We start from the raw sequence: 11000 nt of genomic DNA, 5'->3' as shown, positions 1-11000 counted from the left end.
GCCAAGGAAAAGCAGTTTCTTGTCAGGCCCAACCGCCCGCCAACGATCCAATGATGTTTAATCTAGTAGCAGAAAATATATCCGTAATAGAAGAATTCATGGATGTATTTCCGGAAGAGTTGCCTGGAATGCCGCCTGAAAGAGGAGTGGAGTTCTATATAGATCTCATTCCTGGCACTGCGCCCATCGCAAAGAGACCATACCGCATGGCCCCCACAGAGTTAGCAGAATTAAAACTCCAGATTGCAGAGCTGCAACAAAAAGGGTACATCTGTCCCAGTTCGTCTCCCTGGGGAGCACCCGTCCTTTTCGTCACCAAAAAGGATGGAAGTATGAGAATGTGTATTGATTACCGATCCTTGAATGAAGTTACAATCAAAAATAAATATCCACTCCCTCGGATCGACGATCTCTTCGACCAGCTACAAGGAGCCAAATATTTCTCCAAGATAGACCTAAGGTCTGGATATCATCAACTGAGAATCAAGGAAGCAGATATTCAGAAGACTGCATTCGTCACCAGATACGGACAATATGAGTTCACGGTAATGCCGTTTGGGCTAACGAACGCACCCGCCTTTTTCATGAACCTCATGAATAAGGTATTAATGGAAGAACTAGATAAGTTTGTCATAGTCTTCATCGACGACATCCTTATCTATTCCAAGAATCGCAAGGACCATGAGCGTCACCTTCGAATCGTCCTCGGAAGACTCAGGGCACATCAACTCTCACTACACGACGGTTCACTTACAGCGACCTACGGTTGGTTGCTAAAACGGCCTTCAGCAACCTACGGTTGGTCGCTAAAAACTTTTAGCGACCCATAAGGATGGTCGTTGTAAGTGCCGTCGCTAAAGGCTTTAGCGACCGACCGTCCGTTGCTAATATTGTATATTTAGCGACCAACCGCGGGTTGATGTACTATAGATTTAGCAACCAACCGTAAGTCGTCATACTATACATTTAGCAACCAACAGAAAGTCGCCCTTTTTACAGTTGTTATTAATAATAATATACATTTAATTAAGCACCACAAATCACTGATTTTTATACACAAATCATAAAGACATACACAGTTAATCAGTATACCACAGTCATAGATCCATCACATAAACACAAAAGCACCACAATTATATATTCACAAAAGCATCACAATTATAATATCATTCACAACTAGATCACTAATGTTTCATATCACTCCAACGATTGTTCAAAAGCCCACAACTATATCACTCTAGCTGCTCTAGAGCTGATCAGTCACAAAAGCACCAAAGCTACACTAATGCTTCAAGCAGTTCAAAAGCCTTCAGACAACCACTCCAGCTTCTTGTATCCTCCTGTTTTAAGGTACAAGCTTTCTTTGTCCAGAACACCCTAGAAAAAAGTACATCAAATTAGTATATTGTTGCTGCATTTGCAAATAAAAATACATTTTTGATGCCTTATCTACCTCCACTAGATGGTGTTGCAGCCTTATGCACCAACTTCAGCTGGTGCAATCATTAAGTTGCTGGCTCATATAAATCTAAACATAAACAAGATAAGATATAAACAGAAATATACATATGAACTAATAACTCCCTGGAAGGAACTTGAATGACTTCTTCATGACAACAAGCTAGCGTACTTCCAAGGCACCCTGAGCCCTGAACACTTGGACCACAAAACAATAGTCTCATATTAATTATAGTATGAACTATGAGCAAAGTAAATTTCTAACAGCTATAGAAAAAATGAAAGATAAACTAGGCCAATATCCATCTAATAAGCCAATCAATATCACTCCGATCACTTAGATATGATGAGTGCATGCTCTATATCTTCAACCAACCAAATAACGAATAATGCCACAGGCAACAAAGTATGGAAGAAAACACACGAATAACATTAAGCCAATGTAGCAAAAGAACAGAGACAAACAAGGAAAATGGCATGTCGGACACTTAATGGAAGCATGCTAACAGAAACACTACTTTCCACAATAACAGACGCCATATCAACCCTATATGACAACCTGCTCGCCGATAGTTCATGTTTGATGTTTCCACATTTTTATTTCAGCATTCAAAACATCTAGAGAACCCATCTAGTTCTAGGCAAAGAAAACTCCAGGAGCTCCTTTATTTTAGCATTCAAAACATCTAAAGAACCAAAATAGAAAAATCAAACTCCAGGCGCAAGCAGTCCAGTAAATAACACATGAATTTTACCTTCAGTTGTCTCCCAAGCAACGCCTCCGACAAAAATCTTTCTGCAAAAGAAAAAGTATTAGCTCTCCTGCTAAACTATATCCTTGAAATTTAGAACAAATACAATTACCCTAAAGCCCAAATGTATGATTAGATAATCAATACTATAATGCTGTGCCTAACAAGACTCGGCTTTGAGTTGGTGATTAAGAAAACATTCAGCATTTCTTTTTATTTATATTATAATGACATATACAAACCTAAATTTCACATACCAAAAAAATAAAAACTACTTTGTAGTAGGAAGCGAATATGATTGCAGACTTACTTGTTCAACACCCCTTAGTACAAGTTTAGCAATTAGAGAAAGAATATCTGAAATGAACATTACAAGAAATAGAAAATTCAGAATTCAGTTTCCAGGAATTAGGATAGAAAAATCATAATACAAATGGTTTTCTTCAAATTGATAAAAGAAGGATTACCTTTCTCGGAGAAAGAACGCATAGCCTGCTTAAAAACATGACTTGTAATGAGACTTTATTAAGTTGTAGGAACAGGAAAATAAGTTATTAATTTCTCTAATTTTTCAGAGAAAAAACAAAAGAATTATCAGTGAACTAAGCTCTAAAATAAAAAAGACAATTGGTTTAACCGAGGCTGAACTGCTTGGCATTAAGCGTAAAGAGGTGGAGTTTGTCCACTGTAATAGAGAATAGATCGTGTAATAGGGTTGATCATGAATTAGTCCAGCATGCATGTAAACATCTTACATCGACTGTGTGACACCAATGACAGGATCATCCCATGGCTTAAGGAGTTGAGCCGGCTTCTACACTGATTTCAGATGTCTGTGAAATTTAATGAGGAATAGGTGAATTGAACTTGACAGAAAGTTAAGACAATTGCTCATGAGCCCCTTTGCAGAAAGTTATATTTGGCTTGTTATCATTGCAGAATATTTAACTACATCCACATATATGCCACTTGCAGAAACAATTGCAGAATAATTGCAGAATCATTGCATAAGACAATTGAAATAACTTGACAGAAAGAAGGAACAATTGCAGAAAGTTATTGCCACTTGCCGTGAGCCCCTTTGCATAATGTGGAAAGTATATTTGGCTTGTTATCATTGCAGAATATTTAACTACATCCACAGATTCTGCTTTTTGAGCTTGCCACTATTTTTTTTACTTTCTAGTATATTTTTGTTGTTAGCTCATGAATCGTGTTTCTCCAACTTACTTCATTATTCTCTGTGGCAGCTGGAAAATCCTCCAGCCAAAACAGGCTCTAGGCCTTCAAGAAAGGTATGCATGTACAATCAGATTCAGAAACTAGTGTAAAAAACACTGAAGCTCTAAACTTCATCATTTGTTGCATTCTAGCTTTGCTAATGTGTTGTGTACATGTTTCCCTGAGTTTACTTCCCATCATATTATGATTGCCCCACACCCCTCAATTCATGTTGATTCAAGCTGCCATGAGAAAATTAGGCGGATTATGTTTATACTTGATTATATGTATTCTTATGTATTATAGAAGTACAAAGCAGAGTATAGTAGTATTAGTGTATTACTGCTGGTATAGGATTAATTTTTTTTTGCATAACAACAGTTATAGAAGCTGCTACTTATCCTATGTCCCCTCTAATCCAAAAGGGGAATTGTTTAACCAAACTTAACCCCACCCAACCCCAACCAAAACAGAGAAGAAGGAAATTGCCTCGTAGGTGAAGCAAAACCCTAGCAGATTAGTACAAAACCTAATATGCCTGATTGAAACAAGCCAGAACTAAAAATGGTAGCAGAAGGAACACCATCAGAGCATGTCCTCCAGTAGGCGAGCAAAGCATCCCGTCTCCCTAAGGTAAGCGTGAGGGTAGAGCTCTAGGTGTTGTAAGGGTAGGGGGCCGGTACCTTGCCGCTCCCAGACTTCGGCCATGGAGGAAGTGACAGAGGCATTCTTGAAGAACCCGCACGTGAAGCACGTACAGGGCCTCCAAACTTCGGCGCCGATGACCTAGGCGTCACTGAGCACGTGGTCGCTGGTCGGCGGTGAAGGGAGGCCAGTGGTCGGAGACCGTCCCCCAGGGCGAGGCGCCCTGGTGGAGCGGGCGGAGCACGGGCGACTATAGGGACGGGGGCGACGACGGCGATGCCGGGAGGAGACAGGGACGGCGTGGGAGGGAGAGTTTCAGTGATGGCGGCTGCGCTTGTGTTTGGTGCGTGGAATAGGGTTTGGTTTGTTTAGTAGGGCTTTAGATGGGCTTTGGTGAGTAAATAAGAAACACAAAAATCACGTACCCTTATAGCGACACACTATCAGTCACACACTTACCTCTATAGCGACCGACCATAAGTCGTTAAATTTCTAGACTTTTAGCGACCCACAGACCGTCGCTATAAACGCATTTAGCGACCAACCGTCGATCCATAACTTTTAGCGACCAACCGTCGGTCCCTAATAAGGGTCGCTAAAGATCAACTGTCGTGTAGTGTCTATGCTAAGCTCAGCAAATGTGAATTCTGGTTAGAAAAGATAGCCTTCCTTGGGCATATCTTGAATGCAGAAGGAATAGAAGTAGACCCATCCAAGGTAGAAGTCGTTTCAAAATGGAAGCAGCCATCCAACGTCAGTGAAGTGCGAAGCTTTCTGGGAATGGCAGGGTATTACCGCCGCTTTATCAAGGGATTCTCCAGCATAGCAAGACCTATGACCGAACTTCTCAAGAAGGATAATAAGTTTATGTGGACCCCAAAGTGTGAGGAAAGTTTCCAGATCATAAAGGAAAAGCTCACGACTGTGCCTGTTTTTACACTACCAGATATACACCAGGATTTCGTCATCTTCTGTGATGCTTCAAGGCAAGGCTTAGGGTGTGTCCTGATGCAAAATGAGAAAGTTATTGTTTATGCATCCCGCTTACTCAAGCCGCATGAGCAGAATTATCCCACCCATGATTTGGAATTGGCAGCCATAGTGCATGCCCTAAAAATATGGAGGCACTATCTAATTGGGAACAAATGCCACATCTTCACCGATCACAAGAGTCTGAAGTATATCTTCACTCAGCCAGACCTCAACCTCCGTCAAAGAAGATGGCTTGAACTGATCAAAGATTATGACCTTGAGATCCATTACCACCCCAGAAAGGCCAACGTGGTAGTAGACGCCCTCAGCCGAAAACCTTTCAGGATAAAGGGAACCAACTTTTTAGAAGATTGGAAGAAGGAATCAGCTCAACTGAATGCATGTCTAGGAGACAACGGTAGCTTAGAAGTCAAGCCAATGCTAGAAGACCTCATATGCAAGGCTCAACACCTGGACACGGAAACATCGAGACTTATGGAAAAAGCTCGCAAAGAACAACTTCCGGACCTTAGGACAGATGAACAAGGAGTCCTTTGGTTCAAGAACTGTCTGTGTGTACCTAAAGGAGAGGCACGGGAAGTTCTGCTCAATGAAGCTCACAACTCAGCCTACTCCATCCACCCAGGAACCACCAAGATGTACCTAGACCTCAAAACCAGATACTGGTGGAGAGGGATGAAGAAAGAGATAGAACAGTATGTGGCCCGGTGTGACACCTACCAACGAACAAAAGCCGAACACCAGAAACCTGCAGGCCTACTGCAACCCCTCCCAGCGCTCGAATGGAAGTGGGAGGAAATAGGCATGGATTTTGTAAGCGGACTGCCCCGGACACAAAAAGGGAATGACTCTATCTGGGTAATAATAGACCGTCTCACCAAGGTGGCCCACTTCATTCCAGTGAAAACCACTTTTGGAGGAGCCACCCTTGCCCGGATATATCTTAAAGAGATAGTCAGGCTCCATGGTATTCCTCGGAAGATAGTATCAGATAGAGGAACGCAGTTCACTTCAAAATTTTGGAAGAGCCTTCAGCAAGCTATGGGCACCAAGTTAGATTTCAGCACCGCCTATCACCCCTAGTCAGATGGTCAAACGGAAAGGGTCAACAAGGTCCTCGAGGATTTATTAAGAGCCTGTGTGTTGACGTTTGACAGAAACTGGGAGTCCAGTTTGCCGTATGCTGAATTCTCATATAACAACAGTCATCAGGCCAGTATCAAGATGTCACCGTTCGAAGCATTGTATGGACGAAAGTGCCAGACCCCCCTAATGTGGTCCAATGTAGGGGAAAGGACATTGGAAGGACCCGCCTTTGTTAAGGAGGCCGAAGAGAAAGTTGCCCTAATCCGCAAGAGGTTACTTGAAGCACCTCACTTAGATTTTATTTTTAGCACCTAAGATTATCTAGTTAATTAATTATTCAAAAGAAAAGGATATAAAAATAGAAATAGAAATTGGAAAAAAAAGGAGAAACCTTTCCCTCCCCCTGGCTGGGCCGATTCCCAGCCCACACCCGCGGCCACTCCCCCTTCGCGCTTGCGACTTTTCCCCTCTCGACCCACCTCTGGCCCCCTCCGCGCGCGCGACCACTCCCGCTGACAAGCCGTCCCCACTAGTCAGTCGCCTCCCCCTCGCCCTCGCTCGCGCCCGTGCACCACTGACAGGCTGACCCCGCCAGTCAGCCACCCCATCCCCTCGCCGCGTACGGCTTCGCCGCGGTCACCTCCGACCACCGTCCTCTCCCTCGCCCCATCCCCTCACCGCACAGGGAAGTTTGGCACCACCTCGTCCTCGCCGTTGTGGCCACGTCCTTGTACGGCACCGCCCCGTCGTGCGGTCTCGTCGCCGCCGCTTTGCAGCATTAACTCCGTCGCTGTGCAACCTCACCGACGTCCACCTAGCTCCGCCGCTCCCCTCCCCTCGGGCGCCTATAAAAGGGTCGCCCCGAGCACCTCCTTGCCTTGCACTGGCCTCATCCACTCATCTCGCCCGAGCTCAATCGCGCTACCTCCGTCGTCTTCCTCTACTCCAGTAAGCCCCTCCCCCTCTCTTTCCCCCCCCCCTCTGGTTGTTCAGCGAGCAATTAGCTAAGCTCATCAGTTTCGCCACACCACCGCGAGCTTAGAACACCACTCCCCTGCCCCTGATCCCCGCACGAACCTCACCGGCGACGACTCCCGCCGCGGAGCTCCGCCACTTCCCCGCGGTCAGCCCCCTCCCAGCCTCCTCTAGCAAAATTGGACCCACCCCTAAGCTCGCCAGCCCCTCCTCATGCTAGGGCGCCTGCCCGATGCCCAAGAACCGGGTCGCTGGCAGAGAATCGCCGTCGAGCCCACCGGCGGCCGGGTTTTTCCCTGCGGCCGGCAGGTTCGCCCCGCCCCGTCAGCCGCTGGCGCCGTCTCCCCCTCCCGCTCTCCCTGACGTGTGGGCCCCGTGGAAATGGCGTCGTCTCTCGCGCGCCCGCGCCGTTTCGCGCCGTGCGCCGTGGCTGGGCCGGCATGCTCACGCCCCCGCGCGCCCCTGCGCCCGGCTGGGCCGGATTTCGCCCCCCCCCCGGCCCACCAGAGCCAAAAACCTTTCTCTTTTTTCTTTTCCACCCTTTTTCTCCTCTAGTTATTTATATCTTAATATTTTATGTACCAAAATTTATCAAAACACTTTCTAAGTCACATAAAATGATAATATTAGAAATTGACGCACTCCACTCAGAAAACCACTATTGATGTATTGTTTATTGCCTGTTTTACTAGAAGAAGCGGGGACCGTCAGTCCGGAACCCGTAGACCCGGAAGAAGGGCAGGAGCCCGACCTCCCGGAGATAAATCTTTTGTGCCAGGAAAGCTTCGACAAAGACAAGTCCATCCTTCCCTTGATGCATAATTTACCTATTCTTTCTACCACTACATAAGTCGGGATTACAGGGTGGAATATTTGCATTGTGAGCAGAGAGATAGCCCGCATTAACATACATCTTTTGGATACAAAATGTGGGGTGGGAAAAAGGGCAGTGTGTTTCTTCAAACGAGGTTTTAAAAAAAATTGTGCAATGAAGGGTATTCACCCTCATCACCTTGTGAGTGGGATGATCAGGGACTCCCTGGTTTAGGGGAGGGCCTAAGGTGATGGCTCAGCTGGTTTAGGCGTGAGCAGAAGGATTGTCCCCTCATATAAGGACCGGTTTGTCATCTTTCACTACCTGTACTCATAAATAGTACAACCACTCGAGACTGTGTGGGCAGTCACTCAATCCGAACTCGTACGGTCCAACCCCAGGGTTATGAAGGCTGGGGAGCACCAGGAGGATAAGGAGGGGGAATGTTTTGTCCGGTTTGGACATGGCGGTGGCCTGACTCCTTCCGGTATAACCGTTAAGGTTAGGACGTGTGAGGAAAGAAAGAGATTCGGCATTCGGATCTCACGACGGTGAGATCGCAGAAACCGGACTAGTGGGTAAAGTGTACCCCTCTGCGCAGAGTTCAAACCTATTCGAATAGTCCGTGTCCACTGGTATGGATGAGTCTGGTGTGGTATGACAATTAGTGTTTTTACAACCTCCGTGAACAGGGAAATGTGTGTGTAAGTGCGCTTTGAAAAAGAAAACAAGGCCACGGGAGCGGGAAGCTCAGTGGTGGTTGAGTATTGTGTTATTTTTATTTCCTTGGGAAAAACCCTACATAAATTGCCTTTCTCTGAGAAAAAGAAGAGTGGCTTCAACTCCACCATATAAAGCATGTATGATATAGGTCTCTTTCTCTTTACGGGAGCGGGATGGGCTTGCGGAATACCTAGTGTATTCACCCAGATTTATTTATGTTTTTCAGCAGCCGAAGACTTCTTTTATGCTATGCTTGATTAAGAGGGTTGTTGAAGCGTCCCCAATCCTCTAGGACTCAAATGTGATACAATTACTAGTCCCAGGAGGCTAGTAAACACATTTATACATCAGATGATACCAAATCTGCTCAAACGAAACAAACCTACAAGGTGGCGAACAACTTTAAGAGTTGGTCCACAACTCGGGACATATCATCAGAGTGGGGCTGAAGCAGCCCGATATACGCAGCGAAGCAAATCAGCGGTCCAACAGCCACAGGCAAGGTTGGGAACAGTCGTAACTCTTACCCGATCTCCTTTTTCTGAAAAACAACAAATAAGCAAGGGTGAGTACAAACGTACTCAGCAGCCCACCTTCACCCGCGGAATGGGGAAATCAGATATAATGCATGGAATATGTAGAGCTCAGGATATTTGCAGAAACAACAATATTTTATGCAGGGTTGTTTTGAAAAACATTTTGTATTTTGCAAAGTGCATCCTCTCCAAAAGGAGCAGGAAGTTTTTCAGTATTATAACAAAATCCCCTGGACTAAACCATCCAGGTATCTCAGCAGTTTCCCACTGGTTTTCCTTTTCAAAAACAGCTACTGGACTTCCCGTCCACCATAGCTCACGGCTAAACCGCCGAACCTTTTAAAAACCATTTTTCTCAAACGCACCCTTTTTGAAAACAAAACATTAATTGCCATACCATACCAGACTCGTCCATTCCTGTGGACACAGACTATTCGAATAGGTTTTTAAACTCTGCGCAGAGGTGTACACTTTACCCACTAGTCCGGCTCTGCGATCTCATAGCTAGTGAGACCCGAATCCGAATCTCTTTCTTTCCCCGCACGTCCTAACCTTAACGGTTATCCGGAAGGAGTCAGGCCACCACCATGTCCAAACCGGACAAAACTTTCCCCCTCCTTATCCTCCCGGTGCTCCCCAGCCTTCATAACCCTGGGGTTGGACCGTACGAGTTCAGATTGAGTGACTGCCCACACAGTCTCGAGTGGTTGTACTATTAAAGAGTACAGGTAGTGAAGATGACAAACCGGTCCTTATATGAGGGGACAATCCTTCTGCTCACGCCTAAACCAGCTGAGCCAACACCTTAGGCCCTCCCCTAAACCAGGGAGTCCCTGATCATCCCTACTCAAAGGTGATAAGGGTGAAAACCCTTCATCAAACACATTTTGAAAAGCATTTTCTTTTGGAAACTCACACCTTTCCTCAAATCATTTGTAACAATTATATCAGGGATTGATTGCGGCAAGCGGCTGGGTGGCCATAATAACTTGTCTCAAAATCATATTATGCATAAAATAACAGGCTGAGGGTTGTGGTTGTAAAACATAGGTAATTTATGCATCAAAGGGATCCAGTGAGCTTGCCGTGCTTATTCGGCGAAGGGGGAAGGGGAGCTCGCGGAACTGGCTTCTAGCTCCACTGCCTGGCGTAGACTTGCAGATCTGGCCTCCACGAGACGACACGAACGCTCCGATAACTATGCAACATGAACAAGCAAACATACAAACCAGCAAGTATACCAACAAATATTTAGTATAGTGGTCAGAAAAGCGATATATGGATGGGTAGAGTCTTGAGTAGAATCTGTGTCATGTGGTGTTGTGATATTACTGGTGGTGGAGCGGAGGTGCTTACCAGGAGGGTGGACTGGAGGCAAAGCGACACTATGCGTGTAGCCGGCAGAGCGGAGTAACTTAGTGGGTAGGGTGTTTGCCTTGGCTGAGGGTGTTGAGTGTGTGTGGAGAGGGAGAGGGTAGCTGGGTGTATTTATAGCTGGGTGTATGTGGTGTAGCACAGTGAAGTTCACTGTTGGTGAGAACAGTGACGAATGAATCGTCTGACTTAGTATGAACAGGAGAGTTATAGGCAGAATATGAGACAAGAGTATTTTGGGAGTTTTCTGGAATATGGACCATGCTTAAGGGATGACATGGTTGGATAGGGAATAGTTTGATAAGAATTTAGAAACGAGAATTATTGGAATCTGAGTTTGGGAGCCTGGTTTGAAGGAATCTCAAAGTTAAGCGTGCTCAACTTGGAGAAACCTGGGATGGGTGGCCAGATGGGAAGTTCCCT

The 11000-nt window shown here is 45.5% G+C and overlaps 1 long non-coding RNA gene across 6 annotated transcripts; it reads right to left on the bottom strand.

Annotated features, from left to right (window-relative positions):
- Positions 1–1125: 1125 nt before the first annotated feature.
- Positions 1126–2805, bottom strand: LOC103646402 (uncharacterized). Of its 6 annotated transcripts, none has more exons than XR_002749938.2 (5): positions 2521–2805; positions 2214–2254; positions 1631–1656; positions 1454–1528; positions 1126–1377 (listed from the first exon to the last, which is right to left on the bottom strand). It is a non-coding gene; the product is annotated as an uncharacterized lncRNA (long non-coding RNA). The 6 variants fall into 6 exon arrangements; XR_002749939.2 differs by having other exon boundaries at positions 1631–1649; XR_004856198.1 differs by having other exon boundaries at positions 2214–2250.
- Positions 2806–11000: the final 8195 nt, after the last annotated feature.

Source organism: Zea mays, chromosome 2, assembly GCF_902167145.1.
Source record: "Zea mays cultivar B73 chromosome 2, Zm-B73-REFERENCE-NAM-5.0, whole genome shotgun sequence".
Taxonomy (NCBI): Eukaryota; Viridiplantae; Streptophyta; class Magnoliopsida; order Poales; family Poaceae; genus Zea; species Zea mays.
This window is presented reverse-complemented; position numbering and strand designations above follow the sequence as displayed.